Consider the following 18,327-nt stretch of genomic DNA (forward strand, 5'->3'; position numbering starts at 1 on the left):
GGGCAGGGGGCGGCTGAGGGTCGGGGGTCCTGGGAGGGTCGCGGGACCTTGGCTGGGCGGTCGGCTCGCGGCTGCCTGAGCGCCTTCGGCGCGCGGTCGCCCCCTCAGAGCTTTCCGGAAGGAGCTCGGTGAGTCAGGGGAGGCTCCAAGGGGCTGCCGCGCGACCCCAGGCCGGGCCGGCGGGGTCGGGTCTCCGCATGTCGTGAGGCGGCTGTGCGGACGCGGGCGCCAGGCTTGATTTCTGGTCTCCTCGGGGAGACGTGCCCTGGGACGGTCTCCCGACTCAACCACGGACCTTTTCTGTGCGAGTAGAACTTCATTTTATGTCTTCAAATGATCTAGTTGTCCGCTCCCTCCTGCTAATCATTGCATGTTGTTCCCAGGATTATAGTGAGTGGTGTGAGGTAAATGCTGTTCTGGCTCCTCAGGTCGCTGTCTGTACAGTCAGACGACAAAAAGGGCTTTCCTGTAAATCTACTTGCTCCCGGGTTTTTCCCCCTTCCCGTTTAATTAGATGAAAGTTCCTCTTGTCATTATGTTCGTAATGTAACGTTTTCTTCTTGAGCACGTTAGCAGGACGTGTAATAAATACCCTGATCGACGTGGGTCAGCGTGCGTTAGAATTGGGTACTCACTGCAAAGAATACTGGTAAGGATTTTCCCAATAATAGGAAGTTTTAAATGCGGATTCTCGTAGGAAGCTTTATGTGAGAGGGTGCCAGCTGTGTCTTCTCTAGTTACATTTGTATTAAAAGAGACGACTGTCCCCAGGTTGCAGGCAGTTTATCAGAATCCAGGTTTGAGAAGAGGTGGTGCTTGCTACAGCTTCATTCACCTGGACATTTTGATAAAGCACTTTTGACTTTTTTTGTTTTCATTAGTAAGTACCTTTGAATATTCCATGAGAACTATAATTCATCTCATCAGAAAAATGCATTTATATCCACTAAAAATTGTATTCAGTGGCATGGAGTTCAGGAAACTCTTCATGGGCTTCTGCCTAGGAGTCCTTTAGTAGGTTGGTCAAAGCTCTTCATTTTAATTTTTTTCCTAAGGGAAGGACAAGAGCTTTAGTTAGGTCAGTAAAAATCATGCAGATGGTTTGGAAATACCGAAGGCCAAGTACAGAATCTTGACAGACAACAGTTTTTAAGGACACAGGTAGAGAAAGGGAAGTTTGCAAAAAGACTAGAGAGGAATAGCCTTAGGAATGGGAGTAAATCGGTGGTGGGTGTGGAGGGAGCTGATGGTCAGTAGGCATGTGCTGTAGTGGGCATCAACAAGGTCACAATCCAAGAGGCCCATTGAGTTAATGTCTCAAAGATCAACAGGTTCCTTAAAGAGAGCAATTTGAGTGGAAAACAGAAGTCAGATGGGGGACAGAGCTGGAATGGTGCCTTGAAACCCCGCCACAGCTCCTGAGACCACGGGTCTTGCCTCCCCATGTGTCTTTCTTCCCACTTTTCCACTGGTTTCTTCTGCCCCTTGAAATGTGCTGTCTGTCCTCTTAAGACCTTTGTAGAGACAGTTCTTTTTGCCTCCGCACAACTTTTCTTTCCCTGTTTCTTCCCACCTTTGCTTAACTACCTCCTCCTCGTCCTTGGATTCTCACTTCCTCGAGGAGGGGGGTGGTTTCCCGGCCCTCCCTGGCAGGGTGGGATCCCCTGGATGTACCTATGGCCACCCCTTTCAAGGCCTGGCATTGGCTGTGATGCAGAAGCACAGGACTTCAGGACAGCAGTTTCCATTAAGCAAACCACTGTTGTTTGAGTAGAAAAAAGTGTTTCAGTGGACTTTCTGCTTTGTAGATCACAGCAGAGGGTATGTTGATGATAATGTTTGAGAAGAGTTGTGCTTTTTTTGGCAATACTAATTTGGTTAGGAAAAGAAAGGCTTTGCTGTTGAGCAAAAAAAAAAAACTGACTAGAACTAAGAGCTAGACTTGCTTTTAGTGTGTGAGAACTTTTACTTTATACCTTATCAGTCAAAGTCCTGTAAGAAAAGGAAATGTATTCTTTTTAGTCTGAACTCTGGCCCCTTACTCCTTTTTGCCCTCTCTGAACAGTTGCTTTTACAAGGTAACTTGTGACATGGGAGGTTTCTGGGAGTGAATGACTGGATTAGAGCTCACTCTTGGTTGCTTGTGTTCAGTGCCTCATCAGGATTCCTGCAGGACATGCATCTATCTAGTGGGCACTTAATATGTGTTTATTGAACACTGACTTCCTACCACAGAAGGGTGACTTGATGGTTTACATGATCCGGAAGGAGCGGGGGAGGCTAAAGAGATAGGTTGGAGATTGAAGAAAGAGAAGGGATGAATATTGGAGCCAGAAGCTTCAGGAAGTAGGGGCTGATGGGACCAGGAGCACAGTGTGGAAAGCCTTGCTGTGAATGGGCGCGGCTGGCAGAAGTGAGATTGCTGGAAAGGTCTAATTTGGTCTGATCGACAAGCTAGTAGCATTAATATAGTCTGAGGTTAATTCTAGCTTTTTGAGAAATGTTCACGATCCCTTTCTGCCTTTCCCTTGTTGCTGCTGATTGCCATGTGAATCAGCAGGGGCATTAGAAGGGCAGAGGAAAGGAATGGAATTGTGTGAGCCTTTCGGGGAAGAAACTAAAACTGTAGGGAAGTGGCAAAAGCTAAGTTATGGAGTAATGTTTCTTGTAAGTGGTAGTTCAGGAAGAATTCGGGTGATTAATCAGAGTTTGTGGAATACTTAACTGGTCATTTTTCTTCAATAGAAATTCATGGTTCAAATATTGTCAGAGTAAGAGCAGTTTTTATCATTTGTGAGTCAGCTGATTTTTAGAAGTAAAATATCAAATGAACTCTATTCTTCTGGCACTTACCTTGGCAGCCAGTGTGGAGGAAAAATCAAAGCTGTCTTGTTCTAAAACTGTTCCCTTGCAGTATCTGTTCCATGTTCTGCCAGCCTTAATGTAAGTACTCAGGGCTTGCTGCCATATTAAACTCCTTGATTTCCTTGAGAATCACTTGTGTTTTCACACCTTGGAGTCTTTGCCTGGACATACTAGACAAGTTGGACATACTCTCTGCCTACCTTACTTGTCTTGGAAAATGTCTTCAAGACTAGACATCAGTCATTTTGTTGTTGTTTAGTCGCTCAGTCATGTCTGACTCTGTGATCCTGTGGACTGTAGCCCACCAGGCCCCTCTGTCCATGGGATTTTCTAAGCAGGAAAAGTATGTTGCCATTTCCTTCTCCAGGGGATCTTCCCGTCCTAGGGATTGAACCCACGTCTCGTGCATTGACAGGCAGATTCTTTACCACATCACCACTGTGGCAAAGCTATTTGTTCCTTTGATTCTGAATGCTCTCTCATTAGCATATGAATCCCATTGTTGTACACCTGTCTGCCAGTCTGTGTAGTTCCTTGGGGACTGCCTCATTTTCCTTTGTTTCCCTACCATCTGCCTGTAGCCTAAGGTGTGCCTGATGCTCAGTTAGCATTCACTAAACAAAAGTACTACTGTGAGATGTCAGCACCTTGGTTCTTCCAGCTCCTCACTTGCCGCTGAGGTGACCCCGTCTAGCACGAGGTTGTGACTGCTGTAGGGTTACCACATCCACTAGGAACTCAAAGCCTGTGCTCCTGAGTCTCACTGCAGCCTGCCCTGCTCTGCCAGCATGACAGCCTCTGTTGCTTCCTTTATGATCTGCTTGAGACAGTGGCGCTGAAAGAATCATGACATTTTCAATGGCAGGAGAGAGTGGGATGTGTTATAATAGGTTGGTCCTTGTGGGACTGGAGGCCTTGAAAACCACGTCTGGGACCCATGGATTAGACTGGAAAGGGATTTCCAAGTGCCCTGAAACTGCAAACTTATTTGAATGCCCCTGGGGATGTGGTTTCTAGGGGATTTCAGGGCTTCAGTCAGATTCTTAAATGGAACTCTCTGATTCCTCAGACGGTCAGAACCACCATTTTAAGGAAAAGCAACCCGGAGAATGATACCCTGGTGAAGGATATAGAACTGGAAACAGTACTGTTTCGCCTTTGACAGGTTCTGTAAGTTGTGTTCATGGTGCTGAGTTGTGTCTGACTTTTTGACCCCATGGACTGTAGCCTGCCAGGCTCCTCTGTCCATGGCATTTCCCAGGCAAGAATACTTGAAGTGGGTTGCCATTTCCTCCTCTGGGGATCTTCCCAGCCCCAAGATCTAACCCACATCTTCTGGGTCTCCTCCATTGGCAGGCAGATTCTTTACACTGAGCCACCTAGGAAGAAGCCTAGTTCTCTAGGTTATGGATACCTAGAATCATGGAATTCCAGATGGCTGCATTGGCCCTGCACTTTCTAGCTTGCTCTTGTTCAGGGTATTGACTTTAAAACAGAATCTCCAGTAACCCTTTTTGGTTTCTCTTAGATCATTAGTATCCACAAGAATTTGCTATTCCCTGTTGGAAAACTGTCACAGTTCTTTTTTTTTTTTAATGTATCTATTGATTTATTTGGCTGCACCGAGTTTTAGTTGTGACATACGAACAGTTAGTTGCTGCCTGTGGGCTCTAGTTCCCTGACCAGGGATCGAACCCGGGCCCCCTGCATTGGGAGCACAGTGCCTTAGCCACTAACACTAGGAAGTAGCTAACCACTAAGAAGCACAGAGCCTTAGCCACCAAGGCTGAGGAAGTCTGTAGCTCAGCTCTTGGTGTCTCTTCCTGCAGTTCTGATCCCCTGCTTGATTGCTTTGTTTTCTTATTCTGTTCTCTCTCCAGAGAGTAAACCATAGATAAAATCTAGGAAAGCAGAATTAAAATTTACATAAGTGCTAAATTAAGTTAAATGCTCTTCACTTTCTCAGCATTCCTATGATTTGTTTCCCCTGGAAATTCTTACCTAGATTCTCCACACTCTGTTCCCTGTTGGTCGCGCCATTAAAATTTTTATCTCTTACTGGTAAACTGTTAGGGGCAGAGAATATTTAAACCTACTAGTTTATTAGAACCTTTGATAATACCATTACAACATAGCAGCTGATAGCCAAGGAACAAATATGGTTCAGCCAGCTAGTGTTACAGCATGTGAGTTCTGACTCTGCTGTTCTGAGTGGAATATTAAGCTTTTCTGTTACATTCTTAGTTGGGATGATGTTCTGCCTGCTGGGCTGTTGTCTGAAATGAGTACAGTGCTATTTTAAATGTATTGAGTATAGTGATAATTTAATGTAGTATTTATGGTGTAGTAAACAGTGAAATCCTTGCTTTTAAGGATCGTGGACACATTTAGACACGCAGCAAGATTAAAACCTGTGAACAAGAGACATGACCACATACGTACAATTCCCCTAGATTTGGTGTATGATTTCAAGGGCATCATAGGCCCTGAGGACCATTGGGATTGCTGACTTCCAGGAAACTTGTGTCTGTGGATTTCTGGCATTTTTCTGTTTGTTTGTTTTAATATGCTCCTACTCTTTCACACCCAGTACTCTAACTTAATAAGCTCATTGTTCTGTCGCTTTGTTTGGCTCATGTCTCTATCACTGATAACTTTGTGTCACACTGCCTGCATTCCTCTAGAGAAAGTCTCATGCTGAATTACTTTGTTTCTTTCACTGTATTCAAACAGTTTTGTATTCTGAAAGCTATCATTTCCTCTTGACAGTTTGCTTAGTCGTGCTTCCAGGAGTTCTTAAAGTGGGCTGGAGTAAGGTTCCTGGACGGTGGTCCGCTCCTCCTAGTTAAGGTTGGGACCTCAGACAGTCCAGGTTCTCTATGACAGTGGCAACTGTATCAACCAATGAAATTACAAAACGTAGGTGATGTGATGTGAGGTTAGTTGCTCAGTCGTGTCTGACTCTTTGTGACCGCATGGACTGTAGCCTGCCAGGCTTAGGGTTGCCATTTCCTTCAGGGAATTTTCCCCACCCAGGGATTGAAACAGGATCTCCTGCATTGCATTCAAATCATAAGTTTTTATTTTTTGAAATCCCTATTACTAGTAGTAATATCAGGGTAAGAAAATTACACAATATTAAACAATATTTTAGTACTTGGTACATACCTTTTTTTACATAGTATACGGAAAATGTATCCTTGTACTGTAGAATATTCTATCCTGAACTCTTGTGATGAAACAGCAAGTAAGAATTTAGGAAATGGGAAAAGAGATGTTAATTTTATAAGGAAAAAAAAAATCTTTAAGATAATCCCAAATTGGTTGTTTGTAATTATGGGAGAAATACCAAAATTTCTTCCTTCATACTTAAGATCCCTAAGGGAATCCTGAATTATATGATGGCTCAGTGTTCTCTTTATTAGTCAGATGTTTTTGCCTGTACTCTGTATGAAGGTCCTGTGGATGGACACAGTGAAGTGTGAAGCTAAGTGTCTCACATCCTTCAAACTCCATTACTTAAGAGTGTTCAGGCTTGGTTATGGCTCTGAGAGTGCCCTTCACTGTCTGGGGAGATCAGATTCCTCCTGGTGTATGTCCTGCTGTGTATCATGCTTTCTGAGAGGCCCTCTTTGAGTAAGAGAGTTTAATAAGAATAAAATAGCTTATCTTGCTTGAACCTCCTCCTTTGTATCAGACAGATACTATGTAACTTCATGTGGATTATCTCACAGGTGGTCGCACATGAGAAAAACTGAGATTCAGCTTCTCCAGATGTATGCTGCAGTTAACCAGCAGGTCCAGATAGGAATCCAGTACTGAATTTTAGAGCTCATGTTTTAATACCTGAATAAGTAAATGGCTTGGTTGGGGTTTCAGGAATATGGCAAGAGTGAGAAAAATATAGAAGGGCATGCAATGCAAGAGCAAGTCACTGCTCCTACCTTTCCTGGTTCCTTCCTGTGGGCGATCACTGTGCTTCTCCATTCACACCCATCTTTACCTGCCTGCCTGCCTGTCTCCCCTCTCCCTCCCTCTCTCTGTCCAGCACCATTAAAACAAATGTTAGCATACTGTTTTACACCTTGCTTTTACTCTTACATATAGAAAATCCTTCCATATAGATCTCACGTGTTCATTTTAACAGCTGAACAGTGTTCATTATTTAAGCACTCATCTGTGCACATGTAGGTTATTTCTGGCCGTTAGCTGTTACGAGCAGTGCTGCAAAGAGCATGTACACACACGTCCGCGTCAGTAGTGTAGGAAAGTGCCGGTTTCCTACACCTTTGTATGCCTAGTTTTTAATCTTTGTTCATGAGGTGGAAAATGGTCTTACTGTTTTTGTATTTTGCAGTTCTTTTCTTATGAATGAAGTTTAACAGTACTTACTTTTAAAAGTCACTTGTATTTCCTTTCCCTTTCTGGTATGTTAGAGCTCTTTACATATTAAGGAAGTTAAACCTTTGTCATATATTACAAATATTTCTTCAAATTTTATTCATAATTGTAATATTTATTTGTAATATTTTTCAAAATATATTTTGCCCTTATTTATGATAGTTTTTCATGTAGAAAATTTAAATATTAATGAAATGAGATTTATCAGCCTTTTCTAAGTTATTGTGCCATAGCTCAGAGAGGCTTTCTCTGTTCTCTGATTACAAAAAAACTTTCTCCAATGTTTTTCAACAATTTTATGGTTTTATTTCTTTTACGTTTGAATCATTGCTCAACCAGGGTTTGATTTTGGTATGAGGAATGAGGTAGACACCCTATCAAATTGTTTCTGTGGTTAAATGTAAGTAATTTGCCATTTTCACCATTTTAATGTATACAATTCAGAGTCATTTATTCCATTTACAGTGCTGTGCAGCCATCATCCCCATTTGCCAAACCCTTTCAGCACCCTGAACAGAAACCCTGTCCCCAGTAAGCAGTAACTCCCTATTTCCTCCTCCTCTGGTCCCTGGTGACCTCTCCTTTACTTGAGCTCTATGAATCTGCCTCTCTACATCCTTCATACACATGGGCCCGTGTAGTACTTTTCTCTTTGTATCTGAATTATTTCACTAAACATGATGTTGTTAAGGTTGAACAATGTCATCTGTAGCAGCCTCATTCGTTTTTATGGCTGAATATTTTTTTTTGTATGGATATACCACATTTTGTTTGTCTGCTAATGGATGTTTGGATTGTTTCCACCTTTTGGCTCTTGATAATAATACTGCTGTGAACATTGGTGTGCAAATATTCATTGGCATCCCTGTTTTGTTTTTTTATTTTTCACTGGTCTGGGTCTTTGTTGTGTGCACAGGCTTTCTCTAGTTGCGTTAAGCAGGGACTACTCATTCATTGCAGTGGCTTCTCTTGTTGCGGCTCCTGACCTCCAGAGCACAGGCTCAGTAGTTATGGTGCACTTGGTGTGTGCGATCTTCCCGGATCAGTGATCAAACCCGAGTTGCCTGCATTGGCAGGCTGATTCTTATGCACTGAGCCACCAGAGAAGTCCTGGAGTCCTTGTTTTTAATTCTTTTGGTTTGGACATACAGGTAGAATTGCTGGATAATACGGTTCAGTTCAGTTCAGTCACTCAGTCCTGTCAGACTCTTTGTGACCCCATGAATTGCAGCATGCCAGGACTCCCTGTCCATCACCAACTCCTGGAGTTCACTCAAATGCACGTCCATCGAGTCGGTGATGCCATCCAGCCATCTCATCCTCTGTCGTCCCCTTCTCCTGACCCCAATCCCTCCCAGCATCAGAGTCTTTTCCAAGGAGTCAACTCTTTGCATGAGGTGGCCAAAGTACTGGAGTTTCAGCTTAAGCATCATTCCTTTCAAAGAACACACAGGGCTGATCTCCTTTAGAATGGACTAGTTGGATCTCCTTGCAGTCCAAGGGACTCTCAAGAGTCTTCTCCAACACCACAGTTCAAAAGCATCAATTCTTCGGTACTCAGCTTTCTTCACAGTCCAACTCTCACATCCATACATGACCACTGGAAAAACCATAGCCTTGACTAGACAGACCTTTGTTCTATATTTAACATGGAAGAGCTGCTAAACTGTTTTCCACAGTGGCAGCAACATTTTACATTCTCACCAGCAATGTTTGAGAATTCTGCTTTCTTCATACCCTCACTAACACTTTTTATTTTCCATTTAAAAAATTATGGTCCTGCCTAGTAGTTATGTCATTGAGGTTTAGATTTGCATTTCCCTCATGACTAAGGATGTTGAACATCTTTTTCATGTGCTTATTGACTGTATCTATATCTTTGGAGAAATGACTGTTCCAGTCCTTTGCCCTTTTTTGGTTTGTTTTTAATGAAGACTTTACTGGAGTCGTTTCAGGTTCACAGCAGGATTGAGAGGAAGGCAGAGATTTCTTATATACACCCCTGGCCCCATACCATTATCAGCGTTCCCCACCAGAGTGGTACATTTGTTACAATCCATAAACCTACACTGCCAATAATCATCCAGATCCATAGTTTAACATTAAGATTCACTCTTGGTGTTGTATAATCGGTGTGTTTGGACTAATGTATTATATGACCTCTGACCATCACTGTGCCATCATCAGAGTATTTTCAGAAATCCTCTGTGCTCCACCTTGTCATCCCTCCAACCCCTGACAACCACTCATCTTTTATTGTCCCCATAGTTTTGCCTTTTCCAGAATGTCATATAGTTGGAATCATACAGGATGTAGCCTTTTCAGGTTGGCTTCTTTCAATTAGAAATCTGCATTTAAAGTTCGTCCATGTCTTTCATGGTTTGATAGCTCATTTCTTTTTCACACTGATTAATATTTTGTCATCTGGGTGTATCACAGTTTATTTATCCATTCAGCCTTTGAAGGACATACTGGTTGCTTCCAAGTTTTGGCAATTATGAATAAAACTGATAGAAACATCCATGTGCAGGTTTTTATGTGGACATAAGTATTCAGCTCCTTTGGGTAAATACCGAGGAGCCTGATTGCTAGGTCATATGTTAAGAGTTTGTGTCGTTTTGTAAGAAAGCACCACACTGTCTTTCAGAATGGCTGAACCATTTTGTATTCCCACCAGCAGTGAATGAGAGTTCTGTTGCTCCACACTCTTGTTATCATTTGGTGTTGTTGGTATTTCAGATTTTGTCCATGCTAGTATTTGTCTTTGCCTATTTTTAAATTTTTGTTTTGTTGAATTGTAGGAGTTCTTTATATATTCTGGTTATTAATATTTCATCAGATATATTATATATAAATATTTTTTCCCAATCTGTGGGTTTTTACTCTTTAGATAGTGTCATTTTATGCAAGTAAGTCTTCAGTTTTGATGACATCCAGTTCGTCTATTTTTGCTTTGTTGCCTGTGCTTTTGGTGTCATAATTTAGGATACCATTGCCAAATTCAAGATCATGAAGATTTTCAAACCTTATGTTTTCTCCTAAGATTTTCTTATGTTTGGCTCTTATAAATAGGTCTTTGATCCATTTTTAGTTAATTTTTCTGTGAGGTGTATTGTAAAAATCCAACTTCATTCTTTTGCATGTGGTTGTCCAGTTTTCCCAACACTGTTTTTTGAAAAGACTGTCCCTTCTGTGTTGGATGATCATGGCCCATTTGTTGAAAATCAGTTGACCACAGATCTGAGGGTTATTTCTGAACTCTCTTCTATTCTACTCATCTGTGTCTATCTTTTTGGCATACCACATGGGGTTGATGACTGTAGCTCTATAAATATTGTAATCAGGCAAGTGTGATTCTTCAGCTTTATTGTCCTTTTTCAGTATTGTTTGACTTTTCTGCATCCCTTGACTTTTCATATAAATTTTGGGATGAGTTTTTCTATGTCTATAAAATTGTCATTGGAATTTTGATCGGGATTACATTGAACAAATAGGGATTTTGATAGGGATTACATTGAAAAATCACTTCTTGAGAGGAACAAGGTCGTGAGGCAAGGAGCGGTAGGTTTGCAGCCGCCATTTCTTCCGCCTCCAGTCTCTGGATCTTTTGTAGAGCGTCCAACAGCGCTATGTTGGGATAGAGCATCCGGAGGTTCACAACCTCTGTGGTTCGTCGGAGCCACTATGAGGAGGGTCCAGGGAAGAATATACCATTTTCAGTGGAAAACAAGTGGAGATTACTAGCTATGATGACTTTGTTCTTTGGGTCTGGATTTGCTGCACCTTTCTTTATAGTAAGACACCAACTGCTTAAAAAGTAATCCATGAGACAGATAGGAAGAGGAGCATGTTAAGAGGTGCAGTCTCTTAAAAGGATCAATCCCTTGAACTCAGCATCCTAGATATGTTTGTAAATAAACTTATAGCATAAATCCTTAATGCCTCTTCTCTGAAATATGGAACATGATAATTGAACGTGTGCTTACATTTTGTTTGGGTAATATTGCATTATTAGTTTCTTAATTAAATATGTATTTGATTAAAAAAAAAAGAAAATCACTTCTTATCATTTTGTCATCTTAATACTGTCTTCCAGTCGATGAGCATGAGGTAGCTTTCCGTTTTGTTTAGGTTGTATTTAATTTATTTCAGCCATCTTTTATAGTTATTAGAGTACGGATCTTTCACCATTTTGGTTAAGTTTATTCTTAAGTGTTTTATTCCTTTTCATTCTATTATAAATGGGTATGTTTTCTTAATTTCAGTTTTTTGCATTGTTCATTGCTAGTATGTAGAAACAGCTGATTTTTGTGTGTTGATTTTGTGTTTTGCAATTTTTCTGAATGTGTATTAGCTCTAACAGTTGTTTTGTGGATTCTTTAGGTTTTTCTACACACAAGATCACATCTTTTGTGAGTAGAGGTAATTCATCAACTTTCCTTCCAACTTGGATTGCTTAATATTTTTTTGCCTAGTTCTCAGGTTGAACATCCAGTGCTGTGTTGAATAGAAGTGATGAAGGTGGAAATCCTTGTCTTGTTCCTGATCAATTAATTTTTTCTGAATAACTGCTTTTAGTATACTATATGTAGAGTAATCCATCTTTCCTTGTTCCTGCCCATCCATTTACAACACCATTTGCATAATTTGTAGGGTCTTATGTGTGTGTTGGGTGAGTGAAGCATGAACAAAGGCCTGCATGATCTGATCTCTTGCCACTTGCTCATCCTTCAGTCTTGCATTTCCCTCTCTTGTGAACCACAAGTGTTGTGTTGCTTATGCTTCTTGCAGAACACCAATCAGTCATTCTTCATTCATTCCTTATGTATGTTCACATGTCTGTGACTTTGCACAGCTATTTTGTCTACTTGGACCCGTCTTCCCCTACTCCTTGACTTGGCTCCAGCCTGCTCATCTTCAGGCAAATGTAAATCCTCTTTTTGTGTTTACTTTAAATGTGAACATGCTTTTCTTATGCACTTAATAGACTTGGTCCTTGATAATTTCAAGTCTGAGGTCTGATTTTAAAGAGAAAGTTGTCAGACACAGTTGTACAAATAGCAGTAAAAATTGACAGTAAGAAAAAAAATTGACAGCAAGAAAAGTCAGAAAATGAGAAACGGATATGATTTTCTAGGTCTTTAATCCCATGCAGTAGAAGATTTTTTTGTTGTTGTTCTTTCTTATTGAAATGACCAAAACAGAGTGATAAGGGGAAAAAAGTTATTACTTGACACTAGAGAAGGGTCCCACCCACATACTTGAGACTTAGGGAATTTTGATAGTAAAGTGTGAACATCCACAAAAGTTTGGGTAAGGGCACTTTCCTGTAGAGATGAACAAACACAATATTAGAGATATGAAAAACTCAGCACTTGAAGAAAATGAAACTGTGTCCTTTAGGGCATGTGAAATAGTATAAAAAAGAGAGAAAAGTGGAATTCAGATCCCCAATATGACAAGAGAAGATTGCAAAAATAAAATAAGCTGAGATCAAGAATGAGTTCTTGAAGTTATAAAATGTGACTGTAAAGAAAATTTAGGACTCCCTAGCAGAATAGATTGTGCAGAATGCCAAGTTAACTTGAAAAACAAAAACCTCACATTTAGGAATTTAGGAGAAAGATTAATAGTAAGAGAGCATTTAAAGCACAGGAATTTCTCAAATGTCTGGTTAAAGTTCTGAAAGAGAGGACAGAGGAGACAGATGAATCAGGAACTGAGGAGATAGTGAAGAACATCTCTGAGCCAAAGAAGCCTTGAAACTCAAGGTCAAAGTTTTTACCAGGAATACATTTAAAAAGCATAAAAACTTGGCTCCATTTTGCTGACCTTTCTAAGTATTCAGGGTAAAGAAAAAGCAAGACAAGTTATCTTTAGGGAAGAACAGGTCAGATTTGCATCAGATCCCTGGGAAAAGGAGATGTTGGTCAATCTTAACATAGTCAACTCACACGTGCAAGTAACTTTGAAATACAGCTGAGGAGCTAAATGAAAGTTTCTCCCAAATAGCCCAGTTCCATTTATTGATTTGTTAATGCCTTTGTTTATGTTGTGTATTACCATTCCAAGATAGTATGAGTTTATGTGACTGCTGGCAGGAATGCCTGCATGGGATGTGCCATGATTTGTTCATGGTTCATATTGTTTCCCTGAAGTGAACATTCAGGTTATCTCTAGCCTTTCAGCATCATAAATAACTCCATGAAAGACATTTTGTGCATGAGTTAGATATGTTTTGGATCATTGCCACAGAGAAATAACGAGTAAGTCAATTATTCCTAGCTTTTTTGAGCAAAAATCATATAGAAATCAATAGAATATAAGTTTTTTGGGGTTAAATTCTTTAAAACAAAGATCTTCCCCACTTAAATTTACCTCTGATTAAAGGTGGCCTTGGGTGTTAGATGAGCTCAGTGGTTCTCAGCTGGGTATTGGTGGGTGTGTTGGTCACAGATGGGGGAGGGTCTGCTGCTGCTAGATGGCCTGCTGGGCACAGGCGACCCCGCAGCAGAGCCAGCCAGCCCGCTGTCAGCACTCTGGGGGGGTCGGGAGACCTCAGGTTAACAGGTTTACCACTGACAGAAGTATCCTTGGTTGGTACTTAGGGCCACAGTTCATGGTTCTGTCTGTGGTAGGAGGGGGATGTTTCAGCAGGAGGACATCAGTGGATACTCTGTTGGGTATAGCAGACCTGGGGGGTGGTTTAGCGCTTCCCCTCCCCTCCCCATTTTGAGAAACACCAAGTATTTTATTGTGTACACAAAGTGCTTAAAAATTATTTTTATGTCTTCGTCAGTCAGTTCAGTCGCTCAGCCATGTCCAGCTCTTTGCGACCCCATGAACCGTAGCATGCCAGGCCTCCCTTTCCATCACCAACTCCCGGAGTTTACCCAAACCCGTGTCCATTGAGTCGGTGATGCCATCTAACCATCTCATCCTCTGTGATCCCCTTCTCCTGCCTTCAATCTTTCCCAACATCAGGGTCTTTTCAAATGAGTCAGCTCTTCCCATCAGGTGGCCAACGTATTGGAGTTTCAGCTTCAACATCAGTCCTTCCAGTGAACACCCAGGACTGATCTCCTTTAGGATGGACTGGTTGGCTCTCCTTGCAGTCCAAGGGAGTCTCAAGAGTCTTCTCGAAAACCACAGTTCAAAAGCATCAATTCTTCGGTGCTCAGCTTTCTTTATAGTCCAACTCTCACATCCATACATGACCACTGGGAAAACCATAGCCTTGACTAGATGGACCTTTGTTGACAAAGTAATGTCTCTGCTTTTTAATATGCTGTCTAAGTTGGTCATAACTTTCCTTCTAATTAAGGAAGGAAACTTAAGAAAAAGTTCCTTTTCCAACTTTCCTTCCTTTTAATTTTATGGCTGCAATCACCATCTGCAGTGATTTTGAAGCCCCAAAAAATAAAGTCAGCCACTGTTTCCACTGTTTCCCCATCTATTTGCCATGAAGTGATGGGACTGGATGCCATGGTCTTAGTTTTCTGAATGTTGAGCTTTAAGCCAACTTTTTCACTCTCACTTTCATCAAGAGGCTCTTTAGTTCTTCTTCACTTTCTCCCATAAGGGTGGTGTCATCTGCATATCTGAGATTATTGATATTTCTCCCTGATATCTGAGGATATTGATATTTATGTTTTAGGTGGTCCTCAAAATCTGTTCTCAGTGTCAGATCTGATTACTGTTGAGATTTGGCACTGTTGTCTGTATTAGTTACGAGACCTGTTCTTTAGCTGCTCGGAAAAGAAAAGAAAATCAAGCCACAGCTGACTTAACAAATGGGGACTTCCTTTTGGGATAGGAGTCCAGGCCTGTTCCTGTGGCTCCATCATGCCATCTATGACCCTCTTCTCGTTCTGCCTAACCTTCCTCAGAATGTGCTGTCACCGTAGGGTCACAGGACAGCTCCTGCCCTTTGCCACCCCCACGTCAGAGCCTGTGCTCAAATGAGCCAGCCCTCTTGCTCACAACTCTCCTGCAAGCCTACCAAGTGATTTTTGCTTATTCCCACTGATTGGCCAGAGAGCACTGCCCCATGACTGTTCTTAGCTGTACTGGAGTTTGGGAAATACAAGCTTTTTAATTGGGCTTGTTGTAAGTCAAAAAACTACATTCAGAAACGTTTAGTAAGAAAAAGTCTATTGGAGCAAGCAGCTAGTATATACCTCTACAGCTGTTTTCTAAAGTGCTGGAAAGTGAAAGTGAAAGTTGCTTAGTTGTTTCCAACTCTTTGTGACCCCTTAGACTGTATAGTCCCTGGAATTCTCTAGACCAGAATACTGGAGTGGATAGCCTTTCCCTTCTCCAGGGGATCTTCCCAACCCAGGGATTGAACCCAGGTCTCCCGCATTCCAGGCGAATTTTTTACCAGCTGAGCCACAAGGGGGAAGGGTTTTTTTCTAAATGCACTGAAATTAAAGGTAAAGGAGAACAAATAATAATGATAGCTTTGGAAGTTTGAGAGACTGGATTCTGTAGAATTCTTTTTTAAAAAATTAATTGAGAAAATGTGTTTGTTACGAATGTATTTCTTAACCCCAAGCATTTGACTGTTTTATGGCGTTTTGTACATTACGGTGTTCTGTACATGTACATTTGCAGTCCATGGGGTTGGAAAGAGTCGGACATTACTGAGTGACTGAATTGGTGTTTTGTACATTAAGATCACTTCCATACCCCAATACTTGGGACCTTGCCTTTTTCTTCTTTTGTCATATCAGCAGTTTCATTACAGTATACACAAAAAAAGTTTTTTCAAGAAAAAAACTGGAAACAGCAGCGAACAGATGGACTTAACTGTGAAAAATAGTTGTATAAGCATAACAGAGGTATTGAGGAAGGGCTGGTAGAATGCCCTTTTTAAAATTTGTTGTAGTTTTTAGTTGTATGAGGTGTTTTTTTTTTTAACATACACCGAATTTTAATCCCATATCAGATGTATGATTTGCAGCTATTTTCTCCCAGTCTGTGGGTTGCAACAACTTTTTGATATGATTTTAAAACTACACATTAGCATTAAGACTGATATTATACTAGTATTTATTTGTATTTTAGCTAGTTTATTTTAAAGCGTCAGTAATATATAAACTGAAGAATATGTGAACATATGGTTAAAAATTTAAATGGCTCAAAAGGTCTCCAGTAAAAAAACAGTTAAAAGGATGGAGGGTTACCATAGAAGAGAGAGAAGCAGGATAGAGAAAAGCTGTATACAATGAGCTTTATTCCTTTCCTAAAAAAGACTAGAAACAAATATGGCAAAAAGTGGTAACAAATGTTTAAACTCACTGGTAGGAACATGGAGTGTCCTGTTACCTATATTTTTCTGAAGGTGGCTTAGACGGTAAAGAATCCGCCTGCAATGCGGAAGATATGGGTTCGATCCCTGGGTTGGGAAGATCCCCTGGAGAAGGGAACGGCTACCTACTCCAGTATTCTTGCCTGGAGAATCCCATGGACAGAGGCGCCTGGAGGGCTACAGTCCCTGGGGTTGCAAAGAGTCAGACACGACTGAGTGACTAAGCACAGCACAACACAACGATATAAATCTTGACCCTCCTCTTCCTCCCCACAAGTTACTAATGCTTTGACTCCTTCCAGAAGTGTGCCTTGTGTTCTCAGGCACAGTTGTGTCTGCGTGGATGGAGGTGGGAGCTACTCGACATCTGTGTGCCCGAGACCATCCCACGCACATGTTTGTAGCGCTTGTGTCCCTTTCCTGGTTCCCACCTGTCCCCCTTCCTCCCCTCACCTCCATGTCACTCCTGATGGGCCCTGAGGTTGCTGCCGATGTCCACTGTTAACGACAGTGAACATCCTGTTACACTGGTGTGTGACTGTGATATAAATCCTGGAGGTAAAGTTGGTGGGTCAAATTATAACCATATCAGATTGTTCTCACAGAAACATTACAATAGTTTACACCCCTGCAGCAGCATGTCTGAGCATCTCTTCACTCTCCTTTCCTGCCTGTTGTTAAAATTTCATATTTTTGTCAACTGTTTCTCTGCATTTGATGCAGAAGAGCTGTCAACAGAAACACGCGTGTTTTGGTAGTTTTCATGTTTTTCTTTTATATCAGTTACTAACTTGGAATATAAATTTACTTGTACTCTATAGTGTTTCAACTCTTCATGTAGTGTTTGAAATTATACAGATATAAGCCTAGACCTGAATATGTTTAGCTTTACATATAAAATTTACTATTTGACATTTTAAAACTTTTTAATTGGTGGAAATGAAGCTTTTTTCTCTTTTCACTCAGTCACAGGAGTTTGTTATAATATGCTTTCATGGAAAAGTGTTTGAAACTGAAAGGTAATAGTCTGTATGGGACTGGTAGAGCTTTGATACTAAAACTGAATAAATTGTATGGGACAAGAAAATTAGAGGTCAACTTAAATATGTAGATGCATACATCTTAAAATAATGGTATGACCAGACAGTAGAATATCATTCTGCAGTAGAAAGAAATGAGCTATGAAGCCATGAAAAGACATGGAGAAACCTTAAATGCATGCCCATGCATATCTAAATGAAAATCTATTATTGTAAGTCAGCACATTACCAGATTAAAGGAGAAAACTTATGATTATCTCCATGAATGCAGGGAAAACTGAATAAAATTCAGCACCCAATCATGATGAAAGAAGCATTCAGTAAACTGGAGACTGAGGGAACCTTCTTAACCTGAAAAAGGATATTGACCAGAAATCTAAACCAAATATTACACTTTGTGGTTAAAAGTAGTTCTTCCAAAATCAGAGAAAAAAATAATTTCTATTTGACATTGAATAGAAGGTTCTAGCCAATGCAATTAGATAAGAAGAACGTGGAAGCAACCTAGATGTCTATTGACAGATGACTGGATAAAGAAGTTGTGGTACATATACACAATGGAATATTCAGTTCAGTTCAGTAGCTCAGTCATGTCCGACTCTCTGCGACCCCATGAATCACAGCACGCCAGGCCTCCCTGTCCATCACCAACTCCTGGAGTTCACTCAAACTCACATCCATTGAGTCGGTGATGCCATCCAGCCATCT

At 41.0% G+C, this 18,327-nt stretch overlaps 1 protein-coding gene and 1 pseudogene across 3 annotated transcripts in view; both read left to right on the forward strand.

Annotated features, from left to right (window-relative positions):
• The window catches only part of PTPN2 (protein tyrosine phosphatase, non-receptor type 2), a 68,263-nt gene that overhangs the window by 429 nt on the left and 49,507 nt on the right, over window positions 1–18,327 (forward strand). The window lies entirely within an intron of this gene.
• LOC105002439 lies at window positions 10,881–11,136 on the forward strand (annotated as a pseudogene).

This window comes from Bison bison, unplaced genomic scaffold (assembly GCF_000754665.1).
Source record: "Bison bison bison isolate TAMUID 2011002044 unplaced genomic scaffold, Bison_UMD1.0 scf7180017864453, whole genome shotgun sequence".
NCBI classification, from domain to species: Eukaryota; Metazoa; Chordata; class Mammalia; order Artiodactyla; family Bovidae; genus Bison; species Bison bison.